The 13,380-nt window shown below is 42.7% G+C and overlaps 1 non-coding gene across 1 annotated transcript; it reads right to left on the bottom strand.

The window, feature by feature from the left end:
• Window positions 1–11,876: 11,876 nt before the first annotated feature.
• Window positions 11,877–12,014, bottom strand: LOC119923875. Its single transcript, XR_005448993.1, has one exon. It is a non-coding gene; the product is annotated as a small nucleolar RNA SNORA7 (small nucleolar RNA).
• Between the last annotated feature and the right edge of the window lie 1,366 nt (window positions 12,015–13,380).

The raw sequence follows: 13,380 nt of genomic DNA on the forward strand, positions 1-13,380 counted from the left end.
GATTTTTGTATTCAGTAACCCAAATAATAATTGGGTTATTTCTTAAGCACTTACTCTGTGCCAAGCATCGTACTAGGCTCTGTGGTAAATACAAAATAATCAGTTCAGACACAGACACTGTCCCACCTCGGGCTCATAGTCTAAGAGGAAGTGAAAACAGGTACTAAACCCCATTTCACAGATGAGGAAATTTAGGCATAGTGAAATAATTGCCCAAGGGCACACAACAGACAAGGTGGTAAGAGTTGGGATTAAAATTCAGATCTACTGGTTTCTAGGTGTGTGCTATTTCCCCTAAGCCATACTGCTTCTCAGGCATGTCTGCAGGTCTCTGCCCAATATATGGAAATATTGGCTAAGACTGGGTCTGGGCTGGATTAGGGGGACTGGGTGATTTGTTCCTTATCATCCTTAGTGGTATTTATTGATTGCTTAATGTGTGCCCAGCACTATACTAAGCACTTGGGAGAGTACAATACAACAGAGTTGGTAGGTTCCCGCCTACAACAAGCTCACATGGAGTGGAATCGAGCAGTCTATGTAAGAAGAAGAACAGGTATTTATTCCTCATTTTACAGATGAGAAAGGTGAGGCACAGAGAAGCATCCAAAATCACTCAGGAGGCAAGTGACAGAGTTGTGATTAGAATACAAGTCCAGTGACTTCCAGGTCTCTGCCTTTTCCACTGCGCCATACTACAATATAAATCTTGTTAAGCATCAAGTTTTCTTTTAAGATTCCCTTTCAAAGGTCCTTGAGACAGTCATCTAAATCCAATTAACCAATCAATCACATTGAGCACTTACTGTATGCAGAGCACTGTACTAAGCATTTGGAAGAATACAATATTGTATTCCCTTCCCATAGTGAGCTTACAGTGGTATTTACCTCCCCCCCACTTTTAGACTGTGAGCCCACTGTTGGGTAGGGACTGTCTCTATATGTTGCCAACTTGTACTTCCCAAGCGCTTAGTATAGTGCTCTGCACACAGTAAGCGCTCAATAAATATGATTGATTGATTGATTGATTGATTACAGACTAGAGGGGAAGACAGGCCTTAATACGAATAAATAAATTAGGGATTTGTACATAAGGATAAGCCAGGATTAGAACCCAGGTCCTCTGACTCCCAGGTCTGGGCTCTTTCAACTAGACAACACTGATTTGTGGGTGTTGGCTTCAGTGGGTAACTAATTTCATCTGTCTCCTCAGGCTTTCTTCTAAAATTTTTAGAATGTCCCACCTCAGAATTCCCCTAATCACAATAGTCTGTCAGGGGGCCTCTGGTCTGGTGGGATTCCCTTGGGCTGGAGGTGATCCTTAGGGCAGATGAGCCAGAACAATCAATCAATCAGTCAGTCAGTCAATCATATTTATTGAGAGCTTACTGTATTAAGAGCACTGTTCTAAGCACTTTGAAGATTACAATATAACGGAGTTGGTAGACACATTCCCCACCCACAGTCAAGCTTACTGTGGGCAGGCAATGTGTCCATTTATTGTTGTAATGTACTCTCCCTACCACTTAGCACAGTGCTCTGCACACAGCACTCAATAAACAAGATGGAATAATTGTCTAGAACAGTCCTCTAATCTTGACCTGAACTTCAAAGCGGGTACAGAAAATGCCCAGCAGCCTTTCTGAAACTGCTGGATGGCCACCAGGTCTTTTAATAATAATAGTAATAATAATAATAATAATAGCAATAATAATGATACCTGTTAAATACTTACTTGTGCCAAGCACAGTTCTAAACACTGGGGTACATAAAAGTTAATCAGATTGGACATAGTCCCTATCCCATAAGGGGCTCACAGTCCTAATCCCATTTTACAGATGAGGCAACTGAGGCATAGACAAATTAAGTGACTTGTCCAAGGTCACACAGCAGACAAGTGCCGGAGCTGGGATTAGAACCCAGCTCCCCCTGACTTGCAGGCCTATATTCTATCTACTAGGCCATGCTGTCTTTCAAAAGGTCTTTTGGCTACTGGAATGCAGTATCCGCATACCATATTACGGCCAAAGTCTGCAGCAGTGGGAAGGAGTCCAGCAGTACATCCCTTTGGGGAAGGCAGCACTGTGACCAACGTTGTGGGAGAGTAATAAAGTCTCAATTATGCTTCAAAATAACCAATCATTTTTCCCATTAATAACGTAGTCCACAGTTCTTTACTCTTTCAAGAAATCACCGTGAAATAAGATCAAAGAGATAATAATTATTGTATTTGCTAAGTGCTTACTATGTGCCAGGCACTGTTCTAAGCGCTGGGGTGGTACAAGCAAAGTCCCTTGTCCCGTGTGGAACCCACAATCTCAATCCCCATTTTGCAGATGAAGTAACTGAGGCACAGAGAAATGAAGTGACTTGCTCAAGGTCACCCAGCACACAAGTGGAGGAACAGGAATTAGAACCCATGACCTTCTGAGTTCCAGACTCGTACTCTATCCACTACAACATGCTGCTTCTCTTTTGATCTGCAAACAATTTGTAACCATCTGATCGTTTAACTTGCTGCATCTTTGTTAATACGCCCCTGAATTTGGCGATCGCCATTCTCCCCTTAAATCCCTCTAGACTGTAAGCTCTTGGGCAGGGCAATGTGTCGCCAACTCCAGCATTAATACAGTGCTCAGCACATAGTAAGGTGCTGAATAAATGCATTGAGTGATTCCTCAGAACATTAAATCCCATGGATTAGCATTTAAAACACCTATTCATATTCCCTGAGCACGTGAATCACTTTATTATCAATCCATCAGAAGTTTCTTCTTTGAGTGCTTACTGTGTGCAAGAACATGATATAAATATGACATTGGCAACATATAATACTGGTAGAGTTCGGTAGATGGTTGATCCTTACCTACTAGGATAAAGCCACCTGGAATTTAGTCCACTGAAAAAGTTATGAGCTGTCACTTCTTCCAGGAATTAAGCTACATTTCCCAAAATCCTAATAGAGAAAGGAGACATTAGAACCCTTCCAGATCCCTGAGACTTTACCTGTTGAACTGTTCTCTGGGTTGAGGTGAAAATTTAGTTGCTATTAAGTAAAAGTGAAAGCTTTTTGTTGCCTTGAACATACAGACCATATCTTACATCTTCCTTTTAACTTCCCCATTGTCTAGAACAATATGGTGTCCATCTTAAAGAGGTCACATGATTGATTAAAGATTGAATTTCAGGTTTTTCAGTTTCCTAGCTATCAAATTAAAGGAATGAACATTGGCAATAAGCAGAATGTCACCCTAGCAAAAGATAGAGAATCCTACACAACCATGAATAAGTTCGACATTAAAAAAAATCTAGATAGAGAAAAAGAGCTTGCTGACAACTCACAGTGACTTGATTGATTGGCATCGCTAGTATTTCTTAATGCTGATTTGAGTATTACCTTTCCTGTTGAACTATTTTTCCTATATATCACTCGTTTGAAGGCACTTTCATTTCTTTATTTCTCAAACTGTAGATAAGGGGGTTCAACATGGGGACCACAAATGGTGTAGAACACAGAGGTCACTTGGTCCCTAACCAAAGAGTAGGATTTATTTGGCTTTAAATAAGTAAAGACCATTGTCCCATAGAATAACATAACCCCCATCAAATGGGAACTGTAGGTGGGGAGAGTTTTTTCCTACAATCTTTCAAATATATCTTCAAGACGGCAGAGAGGATGGTGACATATGAGACAAAAATAAAGATCAGAAATGGAACGAGGGTCGAACCCCCTAAAACATATATGAAGATTTCTGTCTCAATGTGTGTTCTTGCAGGACAGAGATAAGATAGGAGTAGTATCAGCAGAAGAAATTATGGATGTGATTAGACTTGCCGAACAGTAATCCAGATATAAAAACTATAATGACCATTCATTCATTCATTTATTTAATCATATTTATTGAGCGCTTACAATGTGCAGAGCACTGTACTAAGCGTTTTGGGAAGTACAAGTTGGCAACATATAGAGATGGTCCCTACCCAACAGTGGGCTCACAGTCTAGAAGTGGGAGACAGACAACAAAACAAAACATTAAAAAAATAAAATTGATAGAATAAATATCTACAAATAAATAAATAAATAAATAGAGTAATAAATACGTACAAGCATACATATATATATGATTTATATGATGTATATATATGATATATATATATATATAGGTGCTTGTGGGGAGGGGAAGGAGGTAAGGCAGGGGGGATGGGGAGGGGGAGGAGGAGGAGAGGAAAGAGGGGCCTCAGTCTGGGAAGGGCTCCTGGAGGACGTGAGCTCTCAGTAGGGCTTTGAAGGGAGGAACAGAGCTAGCTTGGCAGATGTGTGGAGGGAGGGAATTCCAGGCCAGGGGATGCCGTGGGCTGGGGGTCGATGGCGCGACAGGTGAGAACGAGGCACAGTGAGGTGATTAGCGGCAGGGGAGTGGAGGGTGGCGGGCTGGGCATGTAGAAGGAGAGAAGGGAGGTGGAGGTAGGAGGGGGCGAGGCGATGGAGAGCCTTGACGCCGAGGGTGAGGAGTTTTTGCTTGATGCATAGGTTGATTGGTAGCCACTGGAGATTTTGAGGAGGGAAGTAACATGCCCAGAGCGTATCTGCAGAAGACGATTCGAGCAGCGACATGAAGCATGGATTGAAGTGGGGGTGAGGACAGGAGGATGGGAGAACGAGAGGGAGGCTGATGCAGTACCAGAGGGTTGATGGTGGAGACTAAATATATCCCAGCCAGGAGCCAGACATAAACTCTCCGTGATACCACAACCATGTAAAGCAGTGGGCTACAGATGGCTACATAATGATCATAAGCCATCGCAGCTAAAAGAAAGCATTCAGCACCAGCTAAAGCAACGAAAAAGTACATCTAGTCAAAGCATCCAAAGAAAGAAATGGTCTTCTGGGCTGTTAATAAATATCATCCTCATTCTGGGCATGATGACTGAAGAATAACTCAGGTCGGTGAAGGACAGGTTGCTGAGGGAAGAAATACATGGGGGTGTGAAGTCGGTAGTGCAGCCCGATGAGCACGATCATTCCCAGGTATCCCGCCAGGATGATGGCATACGTGAAGAGAAATACAATAAAGTGAAATCAGCTGCAGATCTGGAGAATCCATCAGTCCTGCGAGAATGAAGTGAATCTCTTATGTGCCATTCCCTTCAGTCATTTTCCTCAACTTCTGAAATCTGCTGAAGGAGGAATAAGAAAGCGGTTTTTGTATTGATATTGGATATGAAAGTCATTGAGGATTCTGGTGCATAAAAGAAAAAGTGAATTAAAAAAGTATTCCTTCTGGTGAGATATCTGATTAGTGTTGGGACAGTGAATTATTAAAATTCCCTCCCATGATTCAAGAATGGGAAAATCATATCAAAATTAAGACAAAATCAATAATATCTAGGGATGCTAAGGGGATATATCACTTTAAACCCTAAAGTCTCTTCTATTTTCAAAATTAATTCATTTCTGTTTACATCAATTTCATGCCTTTTGAATGTGAGACTTACCAGAAGAGCAGAGTTAATCAGGGCATCCAAATAGCTTCCAGGAAAGTTCTTTTTGGAAAGTCTCCCACTAAAGAACACTCTGTACTTCACCCGCCCCCAGCCCCCCCGCCCCAACACATACAAATCCAAACTTCTAGACTTTGCTGGTTTATTTAACATCTGCATATATTTTTATATAGTTAAAATTATTAATCCATAAAAAAAGCTTAGCAGAGATCAGGGCTTCACAACTGTGATTGCATTAAACTATGTTTCAACTGTAACCTTGATACCATGACCATCCAAGGCAAAAGGAACACTGCTTCTAAATGTTGTTTCTTTCCTAGTTGAAAAACAAATATGTTTTCTTTTAGTGACTCGAAAAGTCGTAAAGGCAAAAGTCATTTTTTAAAAGATTTCAATCATTGCCTTATATATGTAGTTCATGCACCCCCCCAATATCGAATTCCCTCTGTTTCCAGGGCTCTCTGTCCCTCCCCCTCCAATCTCATTCCATGCCACAAGCAGAGTTTTAATCACTACAGAACAAAGTTTTGTCTTTCTGGGATGGATGGGGAAAACAGTCACATTTTGACTATTTATAACATGCTAAATGCATTAGTCATATCATTCTTTCTTACGTGAAATAACAGTTTTTGACGTTGTTTGGATAGGATCTATCCATCTGTCTACCCTATCTTCAGTTTATTTTATTTATTCTTCTTCCTAATGGCAGTAGAGCCTCGATTCCCCTTACACATTACACCAAACAAAAATAATTTCTTGGTTTTCATTCCCTGACTATTGAAAAAGGTTATGAAAGTGCCTGTTTCATATTCAGTTTTACTGAATAGTCAGACTATTTTTCTTTCTAGTTAATCTGGAATTATTTTTTAATAATAAAGGGCTTTTCTGATCAAATATGAGCCAGAAGAAGCAAAAAAAAAAAGGGGGGGGCCTGGAAGGATTCTCATTATTCCAGTTTAGTTCAAGTACTTTCAAATGTGAGGCAGTGTGGTGCAAACGGGAAAAAAAACAAAGATCCTGAAATATGAAGAACCAGCTTCTAGCTCCAGCTCCTGTTTCTGACCTGCTGAGTGACCTTGGGTAAGTCACTTAAATCTCTCTATGCCTCTGGTTTCCTCATATATAAAATGGGAATAATAATATCTGACTCCACGTCATAGAAATGGTTTAGGAATAACAGTAATGTGAAAATGTCCTGGGAAAAAATTGCTATATAAAAAATACAAGGTATTATAAGCCAATTACCTCATTGGGGATGACAACTTAATTAGATAACATCGCTAAATTCTATGTGTAGGAGAACTTATACTTCGGTCAAATGGAAAGATGCAGAGTGATATATTAATACTGATCCTAGTTATCAGTTTTAAGTAGGCTGAAAGAGCATTGAATAATTTTAACAGTGGCAAGAAAAACCAGCAGTAACAGTATGTAGGTTTAGGAGCCCCTCTTTCATTAATCTAAGGGATTATCTATTTGCTTTTGATGCAATTATTCACACAAGTTTATTTTCATTTTCACTCTGTTCAAACAATTGAATTTCATATTTCCTGAGTATATACCCAGGTTTCTAGTACCATGATGGACATTTAAGTCGATGCTCAATAAGTAATTTCAGAGAGATACTAAGCACATTTCAAAATGGAATGACTCCTTTTCACTCTTCTAGACTGTGAGCCCACTGTTGGGTAGGGACTGTCTCTATATGTTGCCAACTTTGTACTTCCCAAGCGCTTAGTACACGGCTCTGCACACAGTAAGCACTCAATAAATACGATTGATTGATTTTCAAATGAACGGTGTGGAGTCAACCTTCTAAATACAACTGGCACAGGAAGAAAAAACTGTCTTTTTGATTTGTAGGTCACACATATTTGCTCCGTCCTCCTCTTCCTTCCCTCAGATGAGGGTGGTTTTCACTCTAGCCCCCTCCCCAACCCCCTCACTAACCTTTCAAGCAATGTTAATGAAAGATTTCCCCCACCCCCAACTCCCCTCTCTTTAATCCATCAAACACTCACTCAAATCATGAGTTAGGAGAGGTAGGGAAACTCAGAAGAGGACAAGTCTTTAGGACTTAGAGATGGATCTTTTAACTGTGGAGCTAAGGAGCGAATAGGATTTGAATGAACTGCTAAAAAGAACTTTCCAAACAATTTCAGGGCTTTATTAATAATAATAATGATGATGAAGGTATTTGTTAAGCACTTACTATATGTCAAGGCACTGTTCTAAGCGCTGGGGTAGATAAAAGGTAATCAGGTTGTCCCACGTTGGGCTCAGAGTCTTAATCCCTATTTTACAGGTGAGGTAACTGAGGCACAGAGAAGTTAAGTGACTTGCCCAAGATCACACAGCAGACAAGTGCCATAGCCGGGATTAAAAACCACGACCTCTCACTCCCAAGCCCGTGCTCTTGCCACTAAGCCACTCTGCTTCTCTATTACATTTTAATATGCCTAAAAATATCTTTCCCATTGAAAGTTGAGACTGCCTCAAATGTTAGGTGCAATAGACTCTTGGGTTTTAGTTTTATTTTATTTCATCATTTTAGACTGTGAGTTCATTGTGGATTGGGAATGAGAATACCAAATCTGTTGTATTGTATTCCCCTAAGCCCTTAGTACAGTGCTCTGCACTCAGTAAGTATTCAATAAATTTGATTGATTAGTTTATTTTATTTTGAATTCCCTACTCATTACAATATGCTGTAACATGCTGTATATGTTGTATCATCATGCTGATGCTACACATGGGGTTTATGAATGCTTAATTCTGAATCAAAAGCCTCCAATTTTCCATTCACTGTGGTATTTGCCTCTGAGAATGTTAAGCACTTTCCTCCTCCTGTTGCTTCCCCTGTCCCCACCACCGCCGGAGGGTGGTGGTAGTGGTGGTGGAGGTCCCCCAGCTAGAGTTCACTCCTCTAATGCTAAGCTATTCACTGTACCTCGGTCTCATCTATCTTGCTCCCACATCCTGCCTCTGGCTTGGAAATAAAATCCTCCCTCCTCTTATCTGATAGACAATTACTCTCCCTCATTTCAAAGTCTTATTGAAGGTACATCTCTTCCCTGACTTAACCTTCTTTCCTTTCTTCGACTCCTTTCTGTATTACCCTGACTTGCTCTCTTTATTCATTCCCTCCTTCCAGCCCCACAGCATTTATGTACCTATCTGTAATTTATTTATTCATATTAATATCTGTCTCCCCTTCTAGACTGTAGGTTTGCTGTGGGCAAGGAATGTACTTGTTATATTGGACCCTCTCAAGTCCTTAGTACAGTGCTCTCCACTTGCACACAGCAAGTGTTCAATAAATGTGATTGACTGTCTGATGGGGTGGGAGGGGGAACACGTTTGAGTTCCACATTGTGGCAGCCTAGGACCCTCTTGGCCCTGCCTATTTTCTGACAAAAATGCACTAATGCATTTCCCCAATTCACCTTCCTTCATCTAAATTCCCAGCCCCTGGTTTTGAAGTGAAGACTCCAAAGATTTTGACAGTGAAGATAGGCGCATCATTCAACAACCACCTGTAAAGTGGTTGAGTCAACATAGCTCATGCTGTGGCTAAATAGACTCCTGGTAAATGCACTTCAGCCCTCCTCCTATTGGGGCATTTCACGATAAAGGTCATTGGTCACTGAACAGTTAGTTTTCCCTCTTTCCATCCAATGTTATACTATTTAACTTTAGCCTGTGTTTCTGTAGTCACTGATGTATTTTCTCCATACTTATTCTGTCTGTCTTATGCTGTCGAGTCATGTCTGACCCATAGTATATGCCCATATACTCTCCCAGAAGGACCCACTTCCATCTGCAATCGTTCTGGTAGCATATCCATCTGGTAGCACATCCCTCTCCTCTCTACCCAGTCTTGATGATCAGATTACTGCTCTCAACTCTACCCTCTCTACTCAGCTAGACTCACTTGCTCCCCTTTCCCTTCGCCCGCTCTCGCACCACTAACCCACAGCCCTGGATCACTGCCACTGTCCGCCTCCTTCGCTCTTATGCTCGAGCTGCCGAACGCTGCTGGCGAAAGTCTAAACACCATGCCAACCTCGTTGACTTCAAGTTTATCCTTTCCTGCCTTAACTCAGCCCTCTCTTCTGCCAGACAAAACTATTTCTCCTCCCTTATTGACACCCATGCACATCACCCCCGCCAGCTCTTCCGTACATTCAACTCCCTTCTCAGGCCCCCGGTTCCTCCCCCTCCTCCTTCCCTCACCCCCAACGATCTGGCCTCCTACTTCATTAACAAAATTAAATCCATCAGGTCCGACCTCCCCAAAGTCTCTTCCCCCCTTTCTCCATCCCCCCGGCTCTCAACACTCTCTGCTACTCTCCCATCCTTCCCAGCGGTATCCTCAGAGGAACTCTCCTCCCTCCTCGCAAGTGCTACTCCGGCCACCTGTGCTTCTGACCCCATTCCCTCTCATCTTATGAAATCTCTCGCTCCATCCCTTCTCCCCTCCTTAACTTCCATCTTCAACCGCTCACTCTCCACTGGTTCCTTCCCCTCTGCCTTCAAACATGCCCATGTCTCTCCCATCCTAAACAAACCCTCTCTTGACCCCACCTCACCTTCTAGTTATCGTCCCATATCCCTCCTACCATTCCTTTCCAAACTCCTTGAACGAGTTGTCTACACGCGCTGCCTAGAATTCCTCAACAACAACTCTCTCCTCACCCCCTCCAGTCTGGCTTCCGTCCCCTTCATTCCACGGAAACTGCCCTCTCAAAAGGTCACCAATGACCTCCTGCTTGCCAAATCCAACGGCTCATACTCTATCCTAATCCTCCTCGACCTCTCAGCTGCCTTCGACACTGTGGACCACCCCTTCTCCTCAACATGCTATCTGACCTTGGCTTCACAGACTCCGTCCTCTCCTGGTTCTCCTCTTATCTCTCCGGTCGTTCATTCTCAGTCTCTTTTGCAGGCTCCTACTCCCCCTCCCATCCCCTTACTGTGGGGGTTCCCCAAGGTTCAGTGCTTGGTCCCCTTCTGTTCTCAATCTACACTCACTCCCTTGGTGACCTCATTCACTCCCACGGCTTCAACTATCATCTCTACGCTGATGACACCCAGATCTACATCTCTGCCCCTGCTATCTCCCCTCTCTCCAGGCTCGCATCTCCTCCTGCCTTCAGGACATCTCTATCTGGATGTCCGCCCGCCACCTAAAGCTCAACATGTCGAAGACTGAGCTCCTTGTCTTCCCTCTCAAACCTTGTCGTCTCCCTGACTTTCCCATCTCTGTTGACGGCACTACCATCCTTCCCATCTCACAAGCCAGCAACCTTGGTGTCATCCTCGACTCAGCTCTCTCATTCACCCCTCACATCCAAGCCGTCACCAAAACCTACCGGGCTCAGCTCCGCAACATTGCCAAGATCCACCCTTTCCTCTCCATCCATACCACTACCCTGCTCATTCAAGCTCTCATCCTATCCCGTCTGGACTACTGCATCAGCCTTCTCTCTGAGCTCCCATCCTCGTGTCTCTCCCCACTTCAATCCATACTTCATGCTGCTGCCCAGATTATCTTTGTCCAGAAACGTTCTGGGCATATTACTCCCCTCCTCAAAAATCTCCAGTGGCTACCAATCAATCTGCGCATCAGGCAGAAACTCTTCACCCTGGGCTTCAAGGTTCTCCATCACCTTGCCCCCTCCTACCTCACCTCCCTTCTCTCCTTCTATAGCCCAGCCCGCACCCTCTGCTCCTCTGCTGCTAATCTCCTCACCATACCTCGTTCTCACCTGTCCCGCCGTCGACCCCCGGCCCATGTCATCCCCCGGGCCTGGAATGCCCTCCCTCTGCCCATCCGCCAAGCTAGCTCTCTTCCTCCCTTCAAGGCCCTACTGAGAGCTCACCTCCTCCAGGAGGCCTTCCCAGACTGAGCCCCTTCCCTCCTCTCCCTCTCGTCCCCCTCTCCATCCCCCCTATTTTGCCTCCTTCCCTTCCCCACAGCACCAGTATATATGTATATATGTTTGTACATATTTATTACTCTATTTATTTATTTATTTATTTATTTTACTTGTACATTTCTATCCTATTTATTTTATTTTGTTGGTATGTTTGGTTCTGTTCTCTGTCTCCCCCTTTTAGACTGTGAGCCCACTGTTGGGTAGGGACTGTCTCTATATGTTGCCAATTTGTACTTCCCAAGCGCTTAGTACAGTGCTCTGCACATAGTAAGCGCTCAATAAATACGATTGATTGATTGATTGATTGATATCCATAAAGTTTCCTTGGTAAAAATATGGAAGTGGTTTACCATTGCCTCCTTCCACACACTAAATGAGTCTCTGCCCTTGACTCTCTCCCATGCCATTGCTGCCCAGCACAGGTAAGCTTTGACTTGTAGCAGATTGCCTTCTACTCACTATCCACTGCCCAAGCTAGGAATGGAATGGGTATGCCTTTGCTTGACTCTCCCTCTGGTAGTCAAGACTGGTCGAATACTGGAAACTCTCCAGGTGTGACCCTGAGAGGATCCATACTTATCACCTCCCCCCAAACTAGGGCCAGGGACTATGTCAGTTCAATTGTGCAATCACTTGATAGTGTGGTCTAGTGGAGAGCCCAGGCCTGGAAGTTAGAAGGATATGGATTCTAATCCTGGGCTCCATCACTGTCTGCTTTGTGACCTTGGGCAAGTCACTTCACTTTTATGTGCCTCAGTTACCTCATCTGCACAATGAGGATGAAGACTGTGAGCCCCACATGGGGAAGGGGACTGTGTCCAGCCTAATTTGCTTGTATCCATGGCAGTGCTTAATACAGTGCCTGGCACATAGTAAGAACTTAACAATACCACGGTTGTTATTATTATTCTCTATCCATAAAAAAATCTCCCAATGCTTAATTCAGTGCCTCTAAATTTCATGAATGCTTGTGATGATTGGGACGATTCTTTAGCACCCGTGCTCTTCAGGAATTCGAATCTGGTGGACTCGGATAAGGAGACATCTGATTCAACCAGTTTAGACTAGACTGGGAATTTATTAAGGCTTAATATGAACATATTCATCTAGAAAGTAGACTGATACAATATTTCTTTCTAATAGCATATAATCAAGGGGGGCCAGAAGGTGTCACCAAAGCTTATTGGAGAAATTCAAGTAGCCTATTGAAGGTGTTGCGTGCTGTAATAGGCTTAAGTATTGTACCACTGAGTGGAGCAGATCACAGGATAATTTAGCCAAATGCGTTTGTGTATTTATTTCTGTGGAAAAGTATAGAAATATATATGTCCAGTTAAATGTTGACATGATGAGCATTTACAAACTATAATATTAATTATACAGCAACAAAAATATCATTTGAGAAAGAAATGGATGATGATTGCATTTAAAAGTGGTTATTTGTTTAGTTTCCTTACAGTTATTATATTAATTAGACAAAAAAGCCAGGTTGACAAATGTCAGTGGTCTTTCGCACTTGGTGTTCTCTCCCACACAGTGGCTCCAAATGGTACCTGGAGGAATAGATTCTGGACTATGAGCTCAGTGTGGAAAGGGAATGTGTCTACCAACTCTCTTATATTTTCTTCTTCCAAGTTCCTAGTACAATACTCTGCACATAGTTCACACCTGATAAATATATTTGATTGATTGATTGATTGGAACATAACAATGATTGCTTCTTTGTTATTTACCCAAATGGATTGTCATTCCAACATCTAATATCTCTCCTAATAATTTGTCCAGACCAAGCCCATGAATCTGTAGAAATCCTTGTAGAGCCCTCAATCACCTGTAAATTTTTCCCTTGACGTCACTGATTTTCACTTGTCTAGGAAATTAACAACTTCAACTTCATTGAATATCCTTCATTTTTAATGTTTCAGTATTTTTAATG

Source organism: Tachyglossus aculeatus, unplaced genomic scaffold (genome assembly GCF_015852505.1).
Source record: "Tachyglossus aculeatus isolate mTacAcu1 unplaced genomic scaffold, mTacAcu1.pri scaffold_335_arrow_ctg1, whole genome shotgun sequence".
NCBI lineage: Eukaryota > Metazoa > Chordata > Mammalia > Monotremata > Tachyglossidae > Tachyglossus > Tachyglossus aculeatus.